At 35.2% G+C, this 24,275-nt stretch overlaps 1 long non-coding RNA gene and 1 pseudogene across 1 annotated transcript; both read left to right on the forward strand.

The window, feature by feature from the left end:
• LOC149426145 (neuropeptide CCHamide-1 receptor-like) overlaps nucleotides 1-24,275 on the forward strand; it is a 197,672-nt pseudogene that overhangs the window by 43,155 nt on the left and 130,242 nt on the right.
• Nucleotides 12,799-14,821, forward strand: LOC149426146 (uncharacterized). Its single transcript, XR_016303134.1, has 3 exons — nucleotides 12,799-13,458; nucleotides 13,958-14,119; nucleotides 14,351-14,821. It is a non-coding gene; the product is annotated as an uncharacterized LOC149426146 (long non-coding RNA).

Raw genomic sequence — 24,275 nt, forward strand, 5'->3', positions numbered from 1 at the left:
ATCAGCAAATAATAATTTGTTAACATCAGTGAATATGGAAGTGACATCGTTTATGAATAGTATAAACAATATTGGACCAAGGTGCGAACCCTGAGGCACACCACTAGTGGCTTCAAATTCGTAAGATAAGTGTTCTTTAATACAGACAGTTAGTACACGTTTTGATAAATAATTCTTAATCCAACATAATAAATTACCACTTATTCCTAATTTAGACAATTTATTTATAAGAATTTTAATGCAAACCTTATCAAAGGCTTTACTAAAATCCGTGTAAATCGAATCAACTTGTTCTCTATTAGCAAGAGCACCAGAGATAAAATGTTCATACAGTGTAAGGTTAGTTAAGGTAGATCGTCCAGAGATAAAACTATTAGCCCAGTCAATGAAGGGAAAAAAAGACCCAATGTCGGAACTAATTCCCCGGAAGCTGAATTTTTCACAGATGTTAGAAGACCTTTAGACATGTATTTTTACAAAAGTCCCCGACTTTCCCCCTTGTGCTTCCTTCCCCACCCCCTCCTGAATATATTTTTCAAAGCCTTTCGGAATACGCTAATATCTCCTTTATGGTTTTATTAAATCAAATTATTTATTTTTTGTTTAGTTTATAATTAGTTATACTAAAAAATTGTATTCTTTCATTTTTGCGAGAAAAGCTTTAACATCTCTACAATTTATTAGTAAAGGAAAAATATCAGTTTTTAAAATAGTATTTCAGAATATATTTGCACATAACTTTTTTCTGAGCCTGTTAACGAAAAAAAATAAATCAACAAAACTTGTAGACAATATTTTAAACTATAAAATAATGTATATAATGATGGGTTTCAGTTTATAATAAGGCACGTAGGCTGTTAATAAGGAGCACGGCGCGGGCGGCTCGAACGCGCAGCGGTTCGCGGCGCAGCGAGAAATTATAAAAACCTAAGGAAAGTAATGATTAATTCATGTGTTTTTTTTATAACAACTTCGTCTAACGTTGAAGAGTTTTATTGTCATTTACCAGTTTTAGTTCGAAGAGGAGGGGGGTAGTATAAATATTTTCCCCTGCCCAATGAAGCGCTTTCATTATCCACCAACCGCCGTGTCCCGGTCTGGCTAAACATATGTTGTATGATTGTTTGTAACTTATTATTTAAATAAAGTTATGTGAAATAAGCAAAAAATACCTGCGACAGCGTGGGACTACCCTTTCACCACATTAAAATATTGCAGGCCTATGTTATGGCGAAGTTCTAAAAATTGTTTTGTGGAAATTCTCACTTGTTTTATTATGTGCACCTATCAACAATAAAATACCGAAACAACAAATCACTTAAAATAGTGCATATATCTAAAATGGTTTACTTTCAAACAAGTTTCTTAAAATATACCTCAAAAATATTATAATGACAAAACGGTTTGTAAATTATATTATATACTTATCAATATTATCTATGACAAAATTAGGCAAATATTCAAATAATTTTCTAGTAAAGAGAGTCTTCCATTTCTTCGTTATACTGGGGTGTGTTCAGACATGATAATCCGTTACGGTTGTAGAACATGGCAGAGCAGGTAAATCCAGATTTTCTGCAGCCACAGTAATTTTCACATCCAGACTTGCAGGAACAGGACACCAGAGAAAGAAGGTCATCAGGAGCAAATGGTTTCAAAAATTTCTTCTTTCCACCATTTTCATTTACATTTTCATACCTCCATCCCCAGTTTATAGGGTTTAGTTTGTTTCCTAACCAAAACTGTACTTGTAAATAAACTCTCAACAAATGTTGATGACACGATTCTGAAGTCGGTGGTAGTTTTGCCAAGTCAAATTTAGATTTAAAAGCTGATTTTGTCGTTATTCTGGTAAACTTATAGTATCGAGTTTCATTTCAATTAAAGTAGATACTAAGACCATACATGGCGAGAGCTAATTTTTCTCCATTTTGCAACAAGTTATCTTCAGTTGCATCTTTTTCCAGAAATGCCTCAGCTGCGCGTTTTGCTTCGGGTTTGTTTTTCATCATGTCAACAGCATTTATCTTTCCTAACCCATATAAAGATGGGGTCGTATCACAGCCTGTAATGGCATGGGTAAATGGCATGTGTTTTAGAATATCTTTATGTAACATTATAGGTTTCTCTATGATGTAGAAAGTTCTTGAAGGGGCCTTTCCACCAACATCTTTACAGAAAAAAATATATTTTCCTTCAGGAGCAAGACTTACAAGTAATACCAACAGATCACTATCCGTGCCAACAACAATCACTTTTGAGAAGATGTTGAGTTGTTCGATGCCGGTTAGTACAATGTCAATATCGGCATCACTTGCGGCCGTGACTGTTTTCAAACCAGATTCACTAAATTCATGACACAGTGCTTCAATCATTATTTTTGTTGTTTTTCTTATTAGATAAGAAAGCTTACTTCTTAGTCAAACAACGTGTAGTAAACTTTCAATATCGCACGATGAGTTGTTAGCCGACCTTCGTCTTTGCTCTTCATATTTTACAGTTGGTTCTACAGGGTATCCATCAAAAACGACAAGAGAATGTTTGCCAAATTTAGTACGGACTAAACACGAGTATGATTTAATGATGTCTCCGTAAGTAGTTTAAGTTTGCCAAACAACAGAGTGTAGGAGGTATCCCCCATCGATGACTATTGCAGCATTTTCCAAATCAACTTCGTCATGAATACTTTCGCTAAATACTTTCGCCATACATGATTTTGTTCCTTTACGAAGGGAGACTTCATCAAAAATAGAAGGGGTCTTGAAGCCAATTCATATCCTAAGTAGGTCTAAAGCTTGCTAGGACTATCACTAATGCACAGTATTCTGTTAAATAGCTGCTGGGGGTTTACTGCAACTTGTCTCGTCCTAACAGTTGCGGATTTGAATCTTGCTGGGTAGTCACCATGTCTTTCCTTTTTAGTCGTATATCTCCAAAATTAAATCCTTTCATTTTTGCATAGCTGCCAGGCCCACGTCATAAGCGTTATTACAATTGACACTATTATCTGAAATAAACCCTGAAGGTAAAGACACCAGCTCCCCGAGAGCTTGGTGAACGGGCTGTGCTGTCTTAGCCATGATGTATATTTTCCCATATCTAGCTCATCCCTTTTCTTCCGTGATTTGCGCAGCTCAACATGCTGTTCAGTAAAACTAAATTCTATACCGATGAATTTTTCAATGCTCTCTTGCACTTTCACGTAGTAAATGGTTCCAAGTTTCCACTTTGACAAAGCGCTGTCAGTGATTCCGCGCCCAAGTGTCAAACCTGCTACTGACTTCATTGGTCGCATGAGACACTGCTCGATGATCATGTCCGTCCACGTACCGGATCAATATCTGTCGCTTCTTCTTATTGTAAAGTACCCATTTTCAGTGAATAGTTTATATTCTTCTTTAGTTATTCTTGATTCGAGTTGCAGCATACTTTGAACTGACTTCTCTGCAAATATAAATCTAAGTAATGAGGTCGATGCAATGTAGAAGGTAAAGCCACAACTTGGCAGTCCTACTCGATGATTCATTAATCCTGTCTTCACTTGCTTCAGTATATGGAATCGTCTATTTTAGATTGTCATCATTATTAACCTCCCCCATATCTTTTTTCCACGTAACTAAATCTTGATACATATTTTCTATTCGTCTTAATTTCCCATCAATATCTCGGATATTCTTCTCTCATTACGTGGACAAGAGACGCTGCTGTTAAAGTGTAGGCTCTGTTTGCCCGAGAATATTCATGTCCATGGAGCATGTGGGTTACTGTTGAGGACGCGTAAACTGATTCTCATAAATTTCCCACATACTTTTATTTAAATAATAAGTAACAAACAATCATACAACATAATATGACTGTTTATCCAGACCGAGGCACGGCGGTTGGTGGATAATGAAAGCGCTTCATTGGGCAGGGGAAAATATTGATATTACCCCCCTCCCCTCCGAACTAAAACTGGTAAATAACAATAAAACTCTTCAACGTTAGACAAATTTGTTATATTAAAAAAAAACATGAATTAATCATTACTTTCCTTAGGTTTTTGTAATTTCTCGCTGCCCCGCGAACCGCTGCGCGTTCAAGACGCCGCGCGTTGTGCTCCTTATTAACAGCCTACGTGCCTTATTATAAACTAAAACCCATCATTATATACATTATTTTATAGTTTAAAATATTGTCTACAAGTTTTGTTGATTTATTTTTTTTCGTTAACAGGCTCAGAAAAAAGTTATGTGCAAATATATTCTGAAATACTATTTTAAAAACTGATATTTTTCCTTTACTAATAAATTGTAGAGATGTTAAAGCTTTTCTCGCAAAAATGAAAGAATACAATTTTTTAGTATAACTAATTATAAACTAAACAAAAAATAAATAATTTGATTTAATAAAACCATAAAGGAGATATTAGCGTATTCCGAAAGGCTTTGAAAAATATATTCAGGAGGGGGTGGGGAAGGAAGCACAAGGGGGAAAGTCGGGGACTTTTGTAAAAATACATGTCTAAAGGTCTTCTAACATTTGTGAAAAATTCAGCTTCCGGGGAATTAGTTCCGACACAAAACCTTCATTGACTGGGCTATATGTTGAAATGATGAGATATTAAATTTTATGCAAGAACATATTTTTTGGAGAATTAATTTTTCAAAAATTTTTGGTATTGACGATTGTATGCATATTGGTCTGTAATTTTCAACTAAAGACTTGTCTCCGCTTTTAAATATAGGAGTGAGAAAGCTATTTTTCCATATTTGTGGGAACTTGCCTGTTAAAAGTGATTGATTAAATAGAAGGTACAGAGGGTAAGAGACACTACTCCCACAGTTTTTTAGAAATACGGGGGGAATTTTATCTGGCCCTGAGCACGATTTAGGTTCCAGTAGTTTGATACATGCTGCAATTTCTTTAATCTCAATATGTATCTGAGATAGTTGTAAATTTATATCGGACTCAAAGTTTGGAATGTCTTCATCAGGGATATCTGTTTCATATACATCCTTAAAAAAATCTGCAAACAAATTGACAATATCTTTGATTTTACAGGAATTTTTCAGTTTATAGTGCATAGTTTCAGGTATGCCAAGGTTGTTGTTATTTTGAGCTTTACAATAGTTGAAAAAATGTTTTACATTGTTACCAATCGAAAATTCCACATTCTTAATGTAATTATTATAACAAATGTTTGATAATTTATTACAATCTTTTCGCAGCTTGCTGAAAATTATAAAATCAGAAAGATTTGTTGTTTCTTTGTAAATTTTATGCGCTTTTTTCTTCTCAATTACTATGTTAATGAGGTCCTTGCTAAACCACTTCCAGTTTTACTGGAAGTGGTTTCATTTTATAAAAGGTGGTTAAATTATAATTATTTTTATTGAATTTATACCATTTACATCTTCTGTATGGTGAAATAGGCCCCAACACGAGGCGATTTGTGGGTTTCATACTGTTTCAATTTTTATATGAATTTCAGAAGTTTACAATGAAGATAAGAAAAAATCTAAATTATAAAAAAAATAAAAATTAACCGGTCAGTGGCTGTGTTGGAATCAAGTTTCAGTCCCACGCAGGCGTCGTGAGTTCAATTATTCCACTGGCTAAGTCCTACATCACGACTCAATCAACATTTTCAGCTTACCATGGTGGTAGTAGAAGATTTTAAAATATTGTCAGGTTATTCGTAACCCGGGAATTTTTTTGTTACTTAAACAAAACAAAGAAATTGATTCAATGAATTGTAAATAATTATTTACTAAAACTAGAAAATAATAAGAATGGTCAACGAAAAATGACGATTCGTTCAAAATGGAAAATATTTAAGGGAACGTAATTATATTTGCTTCAACAATAGCAATAACACTGTGTGGGTTATTTTAATTAAATAAAACAAGGAGTCTGGGGGTATAGTGCACTTACTTCGGGAGGTGATTCTATATGAGATTAATAACTTTTTCCGAAATGCCATTACGAAATTTATCCATACAAAAAGACAAACCTACTAAAAATCCTTAATGTGAGGTACAAACTTACCTCATAAATACGCTGGGGCTTGCCAAGAACGAGGTGGCAACGTTGTGAAGCCCGTATCCATTGAAACCGCATATGAACAATAACATTTGAAGTTTACAATTATGCTGCAATATCGTATGATTTAACAGTTTGGACAATAATCCTATTAATCATTAATCTAATGTCATAGCTGTTGACTAATTTGACGATTTTTTTTTCAAATGTCCACTTACCATGTATAATTTACATCAAGTAGCCCGTAAACCTAATAAATGTCTGCCTATTCTTTGTGGGTGAAGCCAGGCATTGTCAAATAAATACATTATTAGAAGTAAGTCTTTGGAGAAAACACGCAATGAATAAAGATTTTATTTTAAGCAATTCTTTATAAATACAGTCTAGATTAATACACACTAAATTTTTTTATTAAAATAATAAGTTTTTTTTTAAATTAGATCATCAATTATCAGATCCTTTGCGAATAAAATAAAAGTTATTAACACAAAGTGGGGCAATTAAATACTCTCGGAACGGCAACGTTTTATTAAAATAAATTGCTTTGTTAAAACACTATTTTAATAAAAATAAAATATCTTTACATGTTTCAGAACCAAAAAATTCTTCATATGGATTAATGTATTAAATATGAAAAGAAAAATAAGCATAGACAAAAATATAATGTAGTATGTAAGTAAGCCATATAGTGATTTTATAATTTTTGAAGGATAATAATTGCTTTACCTCGAAGAGAACCTTGGATAGATCATTAAAATCTTGGATAACATTGTACGAAGGGCTTTTGTTAACAGAGTAAAAGCGTATCGTTTCACTAGATACTTAGAAGATATTTATGGACATAGGCTAAACAAATATCTGATTTCCAGTCTTAATTTTCCCGAAATCGTGCATAGTATTTATAAATCCGAGAACATGTTCACATTTAGGGCACCTTAGGTAACCTAGCCACATTCTCTTAACGTGTATGTCGGTAATTACCGCATACGCTTTATCATATGTCCTTGAAATTGTTTTAAACATGCGGTTGTGATGAACAAGTAAAATACCTGAACGTATTTACAATTTTGGTAGGTTTCATGGACGCACTGAAACTATTGTACATTAACACATTTTGGAATTAAAAATATTAATTTCTATTTGAATTTCATAGTCCGCAATTTTATTTACTTTATCTCTATTTGTGTTCGTGCTAAAATAATCACCCTTGCTTATTATTTCAATGCAATTAAGATATTGACATGCAGTATGAACAACCCAAATAAAAATTGCAGCAATAACTTCTTATTTTAGTATCTTGTTTTAATCTTCAAGCGGTCGCGTGACGACCCAACAACCGCATATTAACCGTCTCAGCTGTGTTGTGGTACGTAAACATTTGTGAACCGAAAAGCGATCTGAACTACGAATGAAGGGAAGGGAATAAAGCAACCGCAAGCGTCGTTTCACGCCATTTGCGGTTGCTTCGCTCCTTTCCCATATGTTGAGGTTCTGCTCTGCAGCTTGGCTCACGTATGTATACGTTGAATTATATGTCTATATTGCTTAATTTGCTCTATTTAGCATTCTCAGACGTAGATATAACTCAGTTAACAACATAATATTCATCGTCCTTATATTCACTCCCAAGCTGTGTACGATTCAAAGTTCAGGGGAGCGAAAAATGACTAATCGATCCTGCTAAATAAAAGAGTCAATCCGAAATTCACTCTGCAATCACACCATTTCTAACAAAGATAAAGGTAATACACATCAGTCAGTTCCCTTGTACTGTAATACCTACAGGCTCGTAGTGGATTGAAGCTGGCGGCACGGTATCGCTTCCAAGTAAATAAGCACAAACTCGACAACCAACAATTACATGAGGTATGAGGTTTTTTATCCAGTTAAGAATTTTTCCTCATAAAACTTATTAATGTTACATAAATTCAAATATGATTTAAGATTTTCACGGCCAAAAGTATTTTTGTTATTTGTTTTTGGTGTATTATGCCGTGTTGCGCTAACTCCTTCTTTTTTAGCCCAAAAGGAGGCTTTTTTTTAGGCTAAAAAAGAAGGAGTTAGCGCAACACGGCATAATACCCCAAAAACAAATAACAAAAATTACATAAATTCAGTCAATTAAATACAACCATCAGATGGTGATAGTAATAAGGCTAATCAGCCGCAGTACACAGTTAGTTAGAAACATGAAGGGTATTGTTAGAGGATTACGAAAGAATCCATAAAATCAAAAAAAACCAACAATTACACATCTTCGGATCTGCCCTGATGATGGACACTGCAACGCTGTCCGAAACGTCGGCTAAAGAAGGAGTTAGCGCAACACGGCATAACACCCCAAAAACAAACAACAAAAAAGAAATTTTTCTTATTTTCTCGTATTAAATACACCAAAAGCCTTTTTTATTTAAATATTGCAAATTTTCCTCTTGTGCCATAAGGTTTGTAATATATATTTGTAAAATGCCTCGCTACTTAGTTATTAAACATGTTATATATTTTAAAGATATATTTATTTTAATATCAATTTATAATACAATTTATTCGAAGAAACGTTACTGTGTTGACAATTCACTATTCAAACTTTCTTCAAGCAGGTAGGTACAATAATATTGACAAAAAATGTGAATATAAAGTCAAAATAAACACGTAGAAATTATATTTGAAATAAACATTACTGATCCATTAAAACGACCACCATTTTGATCCAGAAACGGTACGTACAAAGAAACAGGACATAATAACGGACATAAAAAAAAACGGTCGAGTTAAAACAGGACTTCGAAAAGCTTAGTTAGGGAGTACTTCACTATCGTCTCGGTAACAAGCTATTCTATGAATTTATTATTACACTTGACTGCTGTTTCGATTTATGAAAGCATTATCAAACATTCTAGAAATTAACGAGATGTTTTCATTTTCAAAATGTTTCCCCAAATAATACAATAATTAACGATGTTTTAAAACAATTAAATAAAAATAAAATCCGCGAAATAATTCAATATATACTAGTGTTTCATTCAACAAACTAAAATGTAGACAATTTGTCTCGACGCCATCTAGTGAGAGAGTTAGCACTTACAATGCCTTTCTCATATAAAATAAAGTTGGTTGTTTCAGTTGAAAAAATGTAACAAGCAGTAATTGTTGAATGAAACACTAGTATATATTGAATTATTTCGCGGATAAGAGATAAGCCGCCATAGCTCAGTGGTCAGAGCTGTCGACCGGAAATCGAAAGGAAACGGGTTCAAGTCCCGTTGGCGTCATGTATCTTTTATCAGGAGATTTTTCAATGTGGATGAGTGTTTCAGGCTAATAATTATTGCTTTTAAAATAATTGTTACCCTTTGTGCTATGCATAAAAAATCTTATCTTAAACATTAGTTTACCAAAAAAATAATAATTAATATTTAATAAGTTCTAGTATCTTCACCAAAAAATGTAGACAATTTGACTTGACGCCATCTAGTGAGAGAGTTAGCACTTACAATGCCTTTCTCATATAAAATAAAGTTGGTTGATTCAGGTGAAAAAATGTAACAAGCAGTAATTGTTGAATGAAACACTAGTATATATTGAATTATTTCGCGGATAAGAGATAAGCCGCCATAGCTCAGTGGTCAGAGCTGTCGACCGGAAATCGAAAGGAAACGGGTTCAAGTCCCGTTGGCGTCATGTATCTTTTATCAGGAGATTTTTCAATGTGGATGAGTGTTTCAGGCTAATAATTATTGCTTTTAAAATAATTGTTACCCTTTGTGCTATGCATAAAAAATCTTATCTTAAACATTAGTTTACCAAAAATATAATAATTAATATTTAATAAGTTCTAGTATCTTCACCAAAAAATGTAGACAATTTGTCTTGACGCCATCTAGTGAGAGAGTTAGCACTTACAATGCCTTTCTCATATAAAATAAAGTTGGTTGATTCAGGTGAAAAAATGTAACAAGCAGTAATTGTTGAATGAAACACTAGTATAAATTGAATTATTTCGCGGATAAGAGATAAGGGGCATAGCTCAGTGGTCAGAGCTGTCGACCGGAAATCGAAAGGACACAGGTTCAAGTCCCGTTGGCGTCATTTATCTTTTGTCAGGAGATTTTTCAATGTGGATGAGTGTTTCAGGCTAATAATTATTGCTTATAAAATAATTGTTACCCTTTGTGCTATGCATAAAAAATCTTGTCTTAAACAGTTTACCAAAAAAATAATAATTAATATTTGAAAAGTTCTTGTATCTTCACCAAAAAATGTAGACAATTTGTCTCGCCGCCATCTAGTGAGAGAGTTAGCACTTACAATGCCTTTCTCATATAAAATAAAGTTGGTTGTTTCAAATATGATTTAAGATTTTCACGGCCAAAAGTATTTTTGTTATTTGTTTTTGGGATGTAATGCCGTGTTGCGCTAACTCCTTCTTTAGCCAACGTTTCGGACAGCATTGCAGTATCCATCATCAGGGCAGATGTGCAGATGCCCTGATGATGGACACTGCAATGCTGTCCGAAACGTTGGCTAAAGAAGGAGTTAGCGCAACACGGCATAACATCCCAAAAACAAATAACAAAAATTGGTTGTTTCAGGTGAAAAAATGTAACAAGCAGTAATTGTTGAATGAAACACTAGTATATATTGAATTATTTCGCAGATAAGAGATAAGCCGCCATAGCTCAGTGGTCAGAGCTGTCGACCGGAAATCGAAAGGAAACGGGTTCAAGTCCCGTTGGCGTCATGTATCTTTTATCAGGAGATTTTTCAATGTGGATGAGTGTTTCAGGCTAATAATTATTGCTTATAAAATAATTGTTACCCTTTGTGCTATGCATAAAAAATCTTGTCTTAAACATTAGTTTACCAAAAAAATAATAATAAATATTTAGTTTTTGGAATAACTTAACGAGTCAAACCTCAACTTGTAATATTTAACTGTTGAAAACAATATTAGCGATTTTTAAACGAAAAATTGAAACGAAAAAATTAGAAAAAGATACTGTCGCATCTAGGAATTAAATTAGACAGGGTTTTACTAGCTCAGTGGGTAGGTGAGGTGAGGGTCCTGGGTTCAAGTCCTAGATGCGACCGTATCTTCTTCTGATTTTTCTGTTTCAAATTTTCATTTAAGAATCGCTAATACTGTTTTCAAAAATTAAATTAAAATATATTTATTATTACATAAAAAGTAAGAGTTGCACTAAAGTTCACATATATTTTACAAATTATTATATTTAATTGTAATATATTTAAGTCATGTATAACGTATCAGAAAAGATGAACTCCTGTACCTGTTATGCGAGCCATGATTCTACTTTAAAATTGATTTGATTTCTTATATCCGTATGAAATATTAATATTTGTCTTTGCTTGGTAGTACTTCAGATAAATTCAGTACACTTCTAATCTGTGGTAATTCAAATACTTACAACTTAAAAACGAAAAATGATTAAGGGCCTTTTTTCAATTCATTTTTCATTTTCAAAACAATTTCAATCGTCTAAGGGGAAAAAGCCAGAAGTACGAAAATGAGAGAATAATAATCGAGAGTATCGAACACATTTCATGAGAAAATTTCCTTTTTCCTCTTTAATGGTTAAAATTGAACGCCCATCGCATCTAAAGCCTCTATTTTCTTTACGCTCATGTTGATTTAGTGATTATTTGCTGATTGCGGTTCACAATACGCCCAAATTACAAATAAACGTGGAGCAAATCAATATAATTAACCCTAGGACTTCTGCCTCTCACCAATATGATAAAGACGCCCCTACTCAGATCTTGGTCGCCTCTGAAACAAATTAAGAAAACCTACAAATTCAGTTGCTCGGAACGAGTTTTTTACTATTGCAAAGAAAAAGGAATTAATGAAAATATTTACTTATCTTGATTATATTGTGAGTTATTGTGCCGTGTTACGCCTCTTTCTTTATCCAACGTGACTACAGATACATAGATTGTGATAAAGTGTGTGGTAATGTATGTAGAAGCGATATCGTGTTGCGCGCATTAATCCTCTTCTGGTCGATGTTCCAGCATATTAATAAATTATTTTTTAAGTGGGCATTAAATACAGAAACCCACTTGAATGGGTTCATGTGTTTAATTTTGATGTAGCCATATACATATTATAAGTACCGGATTCAAAAAACTCGCCGTCTCTATTAATACATACCAATAATAATTTTGACTTTGAAAACCTCAAAGCATGCAGAGTTTTTACTTTCTTAAATTATATTTGAAGATTTAATATTGAAAACAAATCAGTTTTATATGAAACAAATATGTAAACTCCTCGAAACATTCTCGAAACGGCCTAGAAACATATTCGAAACATTCTGGAAACATCCTTGAAACATCATCGAAACATTCTGGAAACATCATGTAGCGCATTACCAATTACTAATGAGATAATAGTTTGATAGCCTTTCAATTTTTTGTGGAGAGAATTCAGGTTTTAAAATTTCAACCGAAAATATCTATGGTTGTTATGTGATCTATTACATGATAAATAAAATTTAAAAGTATTTAAATATTTGATTATGTAGGTACCTATCCCATTGGTCCACTTTCTCATCCAAAAATGCATGATGTGGTTGAACATAAATATATATATATATATATATATATATATATATATATATATATATATATATAGGTTTATGATACGGCACTTTGTACATCTTAGCGTCTGCAAATAACCGGAACTATTGGATCATTTCGACTTACTTGATCATTGAGCACTTACTTGATCATCGACAAATTGAGATTTAAATGCCATTTTAATCGTCTCGGCGAGACGAGATCAGTGGCATTTTCAACTCAATTTGATGTGACAAGTGCGATTTTCGTGAGCATTAGATATGCTCCTATATGCGATTTTATCTCAGATATTCAACCTGACTTTGTTAATTATTTCTATCGTATGTTAAACTAACTTCATTGATCTCAAAAAGCGACGTTGCCATCGTTATTTGTGTCAAACGCAGGTGTACAAATAATTTTCTAAAGTAATTAAATGTTTTAACAATTGTATGCAAAAATAGCCTCTAAAGTAATATTATTTAGAGCTTATTATCGTACGACATTGCGTATTGGTCTAAACAATATTCGAAAGGAACTATAAGGCTCAAGAATTGTATGCAAAATTAACCTCTAAAGTTATATTATTTAGAGCCCATTATCGAATGATGTTGTTTGCTAGCACAAGGCTGGTTTGTTTGTATTGGTCCATTTGAAGCTAGCTTCAGGTTAGTTTTCTGAAACACTTAATGACTTGTAACTGGCTAACAGATAATATTAAATATTACCGTTATTCAATGTTCGTATATCACGAATCAGTTGACAGGTTGATTTGTTTTTGCGTTTTATTAGCTTTATTACGAAGGAGATTTAATAAAATCTTTCAGCTTTGCGAAATGGATTTTAAATACGGTAAGCTATTACATATTTCTAAATAGGTAATAACCTAAATTGTAAAATATAGAATTAATATAATAAATATAATATTAACAATTTTAATCTATGCTTATCAAATGAGTACAGAATAATTACCGTATTTTATTATATAGGTCATGATTTTTTTCTTTCTTTTTTGAGAACCCAAGCAGTAAAATTATTTTGAATAATAGATATATATTATGTATTAACAAAATTCAAAAAAGCTAACCTAACAACTTGTGGTAAAAATGTCAAATCAAACTAAAGCCATATTCCTATACTAAAATATGCATTTAAAAGCATGTTTTGTTTTCAAACAGTTGTTTCTTAAAATAATTAAGTTAAAACGAAGTTTTACACGTCGGATAATCACCCATTAATTTGTTCATATTCAAATTAAACAAATTCCTTTGTGGAAATAAAATTTGCAAAAACAGAAAACTGCAGGTACATATATGTATGTTTCAATGTGTTTGTTCTTGATATTTTATAGATGTTCCAAGAACCAGTGATTTACGTACATCAATAAACAGTACTGACGACATGATCTCGTCTTCACCCTTTTCGCTAATTTCCAAAGGACAAAGTTTAATCATCAGCAATATGCAGAGCATACTGGGCGAAGAAATTAACCATGAAACTTCCTCAGATTCAGGTAATATTCACTGATAATAATCTGAAATATTACAGAGCTACCTTAGCTTATAGTAAATTGTTATAGGTAATATCAGAAATGCTGCTAATTAAATATTCCGTTGCAAATGCTTAATTAGTCTGTTGTTTTGTCATTATATTAGGTTAGGTTTCATATTTGTGCACATGACTTACTTACTACATTGAGATATTATTATTGGATAAATATATAATATATTATGCTTTATTTTAGAAACCAAAACTGAAGTAATGTTAGAAAGGAGTCCGCCGACGTCCGAAGATGATGATTCACTATACAAACCGAACAACGTTACTTCTTCGATAGAATCAGGTATCTACAGAAAACATGTTTAATACTCTTGAAACAATCAATACGTAACATATAATTTGATTATTATATGGTCAGAGGTGCGGCCCAGAAAGCCGAAGGTCCGGTGCGAGTCCCAGATGTGACCGTATCTTTTCTGTTTCAGATTTTAGATTGAGTGATGCTAATATTGTCTTCATTTAATTAAATAATTTAATTTAATTATAATTATTTTAAAAGCAATAATTATTCGCCTGAAACACTCATCCACATTGAAAAATCTCCTGATAAAAGATACTTTATTTATTTATTTAAACGCCCATAGGGCTTTTACAGATAATAATGTACATCTTTATTTATTTATATATTTTTTTAATTATACAGATCTTATATCTTATATGATAAATATATGTTATACAAAATAATATAAGAAAATATCCGAGTTAACAAAATATAGGTACAAATAATTGAGATTTACATAACGCCAACGGGACTCGAACCCGTGTCCCCTCGATTTCCGGTCGACAGCTCTGACCACTGAGCTATGGCGGCTTATCGCTTATCCGCGAAATAATTCAATATATACTAGTGTTTCATTCAACAATGACTGCTTTCTTATAATTTGAGGTTTTACTAATTAAGTTTAAAGAAAGCTAAATAATGTATTGTTACTTTTTAGATATGAAAATTTCCAACGCCGATGATGAGCTACATCATTTAGAGAAGCAGGAGGCAAACGAAGTGTCATCGACTACAACTCGAAGCACTATTTCTACTAGTAAATGAGCACGAGTGCATGACCGTAAAAACTCATGTCCATATTGTACTAAACTGGTAACGAACATACCTTCAATTTCAACCTTTGATTTAGCGTTTGACCCTGTGCATTTTGATGTTTTTATTAAAGCCGTACAAATAAATAGTGGTTACGATGAAATTACAGGTTCTGTAAAAAATCCTAGCATGTCTCAACGACTTTGTACAATCTTTTATAGCCGTACAAAGTCGTTGAGACATGCTAGGAATTTTTACAGAACCTGTAATTTCATCGTAACCACTATTTATTTGTACGGCTTTAATAAAAACATCAAAATGCACAGGGTCAAACGCTAAATCAAAGGTTGAAATTGAAGGTTTCTGTTCTTTAATAACTATATACACCTTGGCTAAATCCCTCATCTTCGATGTTATATGTGTATTCAAATGGTGTTCCGTGTGATTACTTAATAATAAAGACCCATATGAACATATTAATGGGTCAGACATTGCTATTTTTGCAATATTTTCATTTTTAAATACATGAAATATTTGAGTTTCTTAGAGATTCTGAAATTTCAGAATTGTCTGGGCATAATAATATAGAAGATGATTTTAGTACTCTAACACGATCATGTGGATTTTTCTCAGGTAACGTACTTTTTGTACATTTTAAAGATAATTACCTCTGTTTCTAAAGGATGAGTTGAATTTGCATTTTCTGGCTGTTCTGAAGGATGAGTTGAATTTGCATTTATTGTAGTGTCTGTAAAAGTTGGTTTTCTAAATATTTCAAAAGTATGTTTATTATTATTCTTTCCAATTGTTAGATCTAAAAAAAATATTTTACCTTTGATCTCATGTTCGACTGTGAAGCAGATTTTATTATTAACAGTGTTGGCCCAATTAATAAAGATATCTAATTGACGGTTGGTGCCTTTCCAACATATTAAGATATCGTCTACATATCTGACATAGTATATTATATATTTAGCTAAGGGAGACTTAAGAATAATATTTTCAATATGATCCATAAATATCTCCGCTAGAAGTGGGCTTAAAGGGGATCCCATGGGAAGTCCGTCCAATTGCTCAAAATATGTATCATTAAAAAGAAAATAATTTGTTTGTATGCAAATTTTATGAGCTGGAATAACTCTTTTCTTATTATTGGGTTGACATTAGATTGTTCTAGGATATTTTCAATTATTTTAAGGCATTCTTTAATGGGGATGTTGTTAAATAAGGATTTTACTAAATAAGGAAAATTAATTCGTTGAAAATGAATGCAATTTTTTTTTAAAGTGTGATTTATTTCTCTATTTTGTTAAACTCTGATAATGTCAGTTTGGTATGACGTTTTCCATATTATTTTAAACTGAAATTATGTAAAAATCATTAATTAATTATTTTTTAAGTATGTTTTATTTCAATCGATTTTGCTATTATATATTTTGTTAATATCTGATAATGTCAGTTTGGTATGACGTTTTCCATATTATTTTAAACTGAAATTATGTAAAAATCATTACTTCATTATTTTTTAAGTATGTTTTGTTTCTCTCGATTTTGCTATTATATATTTTGTTAAACTCTGATAATGGCAGTTTTGTATAACGTATTGTATATTTTTTAAACTGCAATTATGTAAAAATCATTACTTAATTAGTTTTAAAGTTTGTTTTAGTTCTGTTGAATTTCCTAATGAAAGTTTTTAAAAATGTCTGAAAATAAATAAATTAAAATGTGAATTTTTTCAAATTTGTTTTTATTTTACCAAACAATGAATTTGTGCAAAATTTTATTAAAACACAAGACTTGTGCAATATGTGGCTATGGTAGATTATACTACAGCTACTGCCGGGTACATTCCAGAGTGGAAGACGTGACTGGTAACCCCATGGGGAATGGCGACCATTCAGGAAAGTATCTTCTAATCTATTTACAATTTGGTACTGCCACCCCGGGAACCATTTATTGGATAACTACACCTCTGCCATAGGTCACCCCAAGTGGTTTGGTGACTGTGCCCGGGTTCATGGGGTGAGGTTTGCTCGGGTCTTGGCGGTGGATGTGTCCTCCAGCTACGTGGAAGGCCGGAGAGACAGGTTGAGGGAAACCTTTCAGGCAGAACTCTTTGGGAACATCGTCTTGCACCGCAGTGGGAGGGATGGATTCATACGTCCGTCACTCCTGGACCCACAGACCCCACCCACCCACCCCTTATCCTTCCTCTCCTTCCCTTCCTTTAAAATACCCTCCACACAGCATCTTCAAAGATGACATAGGCCTGAGGGAAAATATTTTCCTCAGGGCTTCCTGTGTGGAGCTATTGTTAAACAAACAAAAAAATGGCTCAGTAACATAACTAGTTCGAAGGTCGCGGGTTCGAACCCGGCGTGCGCAAATAAATTTTATTTGATTAATTTGTGTTATTTCACAATTAATTAATTAAAATAATATATAGTATATTTGCGGCACGTTCCAGAGTGGAAGATACTACCAGTATCGCCCTGGTGTAAGACCACCATTCAGAATTGAAACGTTGCTCCAAATGGGTTTAGCCGTGTTTAGTGACTAGATCTGAATAGCCAGGTACTTCCCCACCTTCCTCTTTCCCTTCCCCACTTACCCTCAGCCACACAACATCCCCCAATTGGGGATGCCATATTCTCACTGGCTCTAGACGGGAGCAGTTGGGACTCTTGTGAGGTATTCACTATAAAACAATTCACTATAAAACAGTTCTGAATATTTCAATTAATTGAGGTTAATGAGGGCGTACTGTACAGGGCCCGCAAATACTTGAATAGTACACAACTGCTAACCCTGTACAAATCACAAGGGCGCCCCACGGTTGGATTTGGCAGCCACCTCTGGTGTGAAGCCCGAAAATACCTGAAAAAACCCTCGACTCTGTGCAGAAACGGGCGGTCTGTTTGATAGATTCTCCCATCTTAACAAACGGATTGCAATTTTTAGAGCATATGCTTGTTCTACCGGTATTTCTATGGAAGATGCTCCGAGGAACTAGCATCATTAATCCCTTCAGCACCGGAGCATAGTCGGGAAACACGCCAAATGCATGCCCAACATATGTACACGGTTAACATTAGTCGCATGAGAACGGGTCGTTTCTACGACTCGTTTCGGTGTTCAACGGCTCGGCTCTGGATCAAATTTCCGGCCTCTGTGTTTCCTCCCTCATATGACATGGGTCTCTTCAAGACACATGTTCACTCCTTCCTCTCCTCAAAAAGACCCTCCACACAGCATATTCAAAGATGACATAGGCCCTGAGGGAAATTATTATCCTCAGGGCCTCTTGTGTGGAGTAAATGTAAAAAAAAAATCAAAGATTTATTCCACTAAAAAATAATAATAATATCTTTATTTAGGAAAGTTTACACATTACAACTATACATACATATTATGGTGTACATTGATTTGTAACTTTTATATTTAAGGTTATAAAATTAACAAAAATGAAGAACTATTAATACAAAATATGTATTAATAGTTATTATTATACACCAGCACAAATATTGTGTACAAAAATCGTTTTCTGAAAATCATATAATAGGTATTTTATAATAAAAGGAAAGAAAACAACTCAAATAAATCAGATTTTATAAAATATACTTCCAATAATACTGTAAAAACAATACTAATATTATTGAACTTTGGTATTTTAATTGTAAATCAATCTACATTTTCAAATAATAAATTAATGCTATTAAAAAGATAGAATATCTTATAAAAGCCTGTTCTACAAAACTAATTTTAAAATAATTAATTCAACTGTAAACGTAATATAAATAAGTTTTGATTGTATAACTTTACTTTTAAATAAACCCGCAATTTTAAATATTCGCGCCAAACGTTCCAATGCATTACGTATTTTCGAATATTCAACCAACAAATAAATCTGTTCAAGTCCGTCCAAACAGAAGCTCGACAGAAGGACAAAAGATTTGGCAACATTGCATATCAAGTAAGTGCTTTCATAAAAAAGATCAACATGCGTTCATGATTTAATGATGAAAATTTTGTGAGCATATGCATAAAATAGCTGTATATATAATAGCTGACCACATTTTAAATTTATTTCACAAAAAAACATGTTGCCACGTAATTTATAGCGTTATATATCACATGTGAAAGGATGATCAAGAAAGGTGGTTTACTCAAAGATGTTCCAATAAGTGTTGTCCGATATAAATATATATATATATATATATATATATATATGTATTTAAAGTTTGGGATGCTAGCGGAACGACAAAGACCAAAATCTTTTCGGCAAGTAAAAAACTGAATTTCTCGTGAAAAGTCGTCTTATCGAAGCTACGGGTCATTAACTAGACTAGAAACAAGGGTAAAAATAGATTTTATTTTTTATTTTTTATATTTACTCCACACAGGAGGCCCTGAAGAAAATAATTTCCCTCAGGGCCTATGTCATCTTTGGGGATGCTGTGTGGAGGGTCTTTTTGTGGAGAGGAAGGAGTGAACATGGGTCTTGAAGAGTCCCATGTTGTAGGAGGGAGGAAACACAGAGGCCGGCAGTTCGTTCCACAGCCGAGCTGTTGAACTTAAGAACGAATCATAGAAGCGACCCGTTCTCATGTGACAAGTGTCAACTGTGTACAAATGTTGGGCGCGCGTTTGGCGTGTATCCCGACTACGCACCGGTGCCGAAGGGATCAATGACGCTAGTTCCTCAGAGCATCTTCCATTGTAATACCGATAGAACAAGGACAGCATACCTACCTGACGCCTGTGCTCTAAAGATTGCAGTCCGTTTGTTAAGATTGGGGAATCTATCAAACGGACCGCCCGTTTCTGCACAGAGTCAAGGGTTTTTTTCAGGTATTTTGGGGCTCCAGACCAGAGATGGCTGCCAAATTCGACAGTAGGGCGCACTTGCGATTTGTACAGGGTGAGCAGTTGTGTACTATTAAAGTATCTGCGGGCCCTGTACAGTACGCCCAGCTTCTGAGAGGCCAACTTTACTCTAGCTTCGATGGAGCCCCCGTACCTGAGCTGGTCACTTATAGTTACACCAAGCATATCAATGGAAGGCCTGTTCGGAAGATTGCTTCCGTTGAAGGAGACTAGATTATCATTTGGATCCCTTTTAGACGTAATCAGACAGGATTGGGTCTTTGAAACATTAAATTCGACGAGATTATTTTTACCCCAGGAGGAAATACTCTCGAGATAACCGTCCATTCTCTGCTTCAAAGCCCTCCGAGCCGTTGGAGTTTGTGTGCCCTTTGGGGGCTTGTCAAACAAAAAGCTATCATGAACTGTACTGTCATCCGCGTAACAATGAATCGGTGCACATGTCAAAAGGTCATTGATGTGCAACAAAAACAAAGTCGGAGACAGAACCGATCCCTGTGGGACGCCAGCATTTATGGAGTGCGAGGAAGAGGTGAAACCGTCAGCAACCGCCTGAATCGACCTATCCCTTAAAAAGTCAGCAATCCACGTACACAGGGATGCGGGAAGTCCGTAAGAATGCAATTTGTTGACAAGTCCTCGGTGCCAGACCCGGTCAAAGGCCTTGGATATGTCTAGTGCGACCGTTTGGGTCTCACCGTGACGTTCCAGGCACCGCCCCCAAACATGCGTCACATACGCGAGAAGATCACCGCACGAGCGGTTCCGCCGGAATCCGTATTGACGGTCGTTGATAATTTTGTTCTTCTCGAGGTATGTGAGCAGTTTGTCGTTGATCACACGTTCCATCACTTTGGACAGAACTGATGTGATCGCTATGGGGCGGTAGTTGGCCGGGTTGGAGCGGTCACCTTTCTTGGGAATAGGGTGAATTACCGCTTTTTTCCAACCAGAGGGCACAGTGCCACACTTCAGGGACATTTTGAAGAGCTTTGTCAAAACTGGAACTATTTCCGCAGCACACCTCTGCAATACCAGGGCAGGTATTCCATCAGGTCCACTAGCTTTGTTAACATCGAGCCCCCGTATGACGTGGAGTACATCCCGATGCCGGATCCTCAGCTTTTTCATATAGAAGCCGCAGTGAGGAACCGACGGCGGAACAGCACCCCCGTCGTCGAGGGTCGAGTTTTCCGCAAACATTTTCCCTAATAAGTTAGCCTTTTCGGTGGCGGTGTTTGCTAGTGAGCCGTCAGGTCTGGTAAGAGGTGGCAAACTGGGTTTGCAAAAATTTCGACCTATTGAGCCCGCAAGCGACCAGAATGCTCTGCTGCCATGCGGGCAGGCAGCCAGCTTTTTGCTGATCTGCAGGTCGTGTTCGAATTTTGACCTATTGATGATTCTCTTGCATTCCTTTGCCGATTTGTTGTATGCTGATCTGCTTTCGGGCGTTCGAGATGTGTTGTAGGCTCGGTAAGCCGCGTTTTTTCGTCGAACTGCTTCGGAGCCTTGTCGACTGAACCACGGCTTTGAGCCCACACCAGTTTCTTTAGTAGTCGATTGTATGAAGCCATCCATTGCCGATTTGATGACTTCACCAATCTCCTGGGCACATCTTGAAGGGTCCGAAGTCCGAAAACAAACAGCTGACCACGGAAAAGCATTGAAATGGGCCCGCATACCGAACCAATCTGCTGACCTATAGTGCCACACTTTTCTCCTCAGCCTCTCATTGGTTGGTCTGAGGCTAACGGGGATTGATGTCGTCACTAGGCAGTGGTCAGATGATCCCAGAGGCGCTGTGACGTCAATCTTATAACCGTGTGGCACAGTAGTTAAGAATAGGTCTAACAGATTGGAGCGGTGAGTCTGGACATCAGGAACCCTTGTAGGCTCCTGAACCAATTGCTCTAATCCGTAGCAAATGGCAAAGGATTCCGCCTGTCGGCCAGCCGAGTCCGTTGGGCCTGAGAACTTCAACCATGGTTCGTTATGAACGTTGAAGTCCCCCAGAACAACAAACTCGGCCGAAGGGTAGCGGGGCAAGAGATCATCAATAGTATCGCTCAAATGTTTGAAGAGCTCGGAAGTGTCTGATTCGCTATGGTTTGGTGAGCGGTATAGACATGCGTAGAATCTTGCCGTACTGGCAAGATTGACGCGCACCCACATTACGTCGAATCTGGAGTTTTCCAGACTCAATAGTCGCACACAGTTGACGTCAGCTCGACTATAGAGGCAGACTCCTCCTTTCAGTCGGAATTTGCTTGCGAGGGTAAAGCCCGGGCAGTCCAGATAGGAGGAGTCTGGCGGCTCGGCTATCTGAGTTTCGGATAGGAAAAGAAGGTTGGGACGTTGGGACAAAAGATGGTGATGGACGGAATTTAAATTTGTGTGCAGGCCGCGAATGTTGGCAAAATTTACCAACAGTTTTGGCCCGCACCGGGGACGCCTGCTACTCGCCGCTGTAAAGATGTTATGTTTGTTTTTATGTATATTCATGATTTTAATTTTTTTTTTTTTTTGTTTTTAAGGGTATGAAGTGAAAGGAAGGTCTGGAATGGAAAGGTGTGAGGGGTGGGTAGGAATATGGGGTTCAGGCTGTCCAGGAGTGATGAGCGTTTGGTTCCAGCCCACTCACTGCGGTGCTAGGCGATAGGCTGGGAGAGTCCGGCTGGAGAGGGCATCCAATGCGCCCCAAACGCTGCTGCTGGGTCCCCTCCGGTCACGAACCGGCACAACAGCAGTGGCGGGGTTTTTTCACTCGCTGATGGGGCAGCCCACCCTTAGTCGTGAGCCTGAGGGTCGGGCCCCTGTACTATCGAGCGGCCCGGACAGCGGTAACCGGTTGTAAAGGGTCTCCCTCAACCAGCATCTCCCAACCGGCCCGCCACGCAGAAGGTGGGCCGACGCACCCGCCACCAAGACCTGGGCAAACCTTAACCCATGAACCCGGGCACCCCTGCTAAGTCACCAAACGTAGCGAACCACTTGGGGTGACCTGTGGCAGAGGTGTTGGTCATCCAATAAATGGTTCCCAGGGCGGCGGTACCCATTCCCGCCTACCAAATTGAATGAAAGTGTGAAAGAAAAAAATTGAAATTCGAAAATCGAAAGAATGAAATTATAAATTATGAAAGAGCAAAAGTTTGTTCTGTTTTCTGAAAATAATCATAAATTTTATACATTTAAATAAAATGACGTTCATTCTTTGAAATTCCGGGAATTCATTAATGAGATTGTAATATTGCCGTTTTGAAGGCGAACAAAAGTAATAAATGTATATTTGATTGACGATTTCTTTGTAATCGAAACTAATTGATTCCTTTTAAGCGACTACAATTACCAAAAATAACCTTGTTTTTCTGCCATTTGAAATAATATTCTTCTTGAATGATTAAATAATTATTCCGATTAAAAAATCAATGTGGCTTGTTGAATATTTTTATTATAAAATCGAGACATGGGCCTTATTATTACAATGTTCATCATTACAATGTGAGAACTTCGAATCCAATAATAGCATATATCAAGTTTATTTTTAGTAAATTAGCAAATGTTCTTTTAATAAATCTTTTTAAGGGGATATGAATTAATAAAAAATCTAAAAATTCTAATGCTTATTTAATAAGAGAACGAAATAATATAATTCGTTGGTTACTCCTAGATTTGGCAGAGTTTAATGAGATTAAACTAAAGTAAAGCCACAGCTTTACTTAACCCCTCGGGCTAATTTGTTCGCTTCAAACAGCTCATACAGGTCTCAAAGAAATTATATCCCTTACTGTTATGGTGAGAAATATGATCTAAATAGAGATAGAACAATACGCTTCATATTCAAATCTAAAATTTAACTATCTAAGAATCAAAATATACACCTCTCGAATCCCAACCGCAAGTTAAAAAAAAATTTGATTGAGTTTTTAATTAATTATTTTTTCATTAAACGACACAAAAGTTCTGTTACAATTATGTTAGTATTTATTTTTTTCGCCACCAGTAATTTTAATAGGAAAATCCTTTTTAAAACTTTTTTACATTTCAAAAACTACATTATTATTTCCAATAATTAAATTTGAAAGTGTAATGTATCACCTTTAAAAACAGTTTTTAATTTTCGGATACGTTTAGGAATATTTCACTTATTTGAATTTTATTAAAATGCAGAAAAACGCTGTCCTTCTGA

The sequence above is a fragment of the Hesperophylax consimilis genome, chromosome 1, assembly GCF_061612785.1.
Source record: "Hesperophylax consimilis isolate HC1 chromosome 1, BYU_Hcon_1.0, whole genome shotgun sequence".
Taxonomy (NCBI): Eukaryota; Metazoa; Arthropoda; class Insecta; order Trichoptera; family Limnephilidae; genus Hesperophylax; species Hesperophylax consimilis.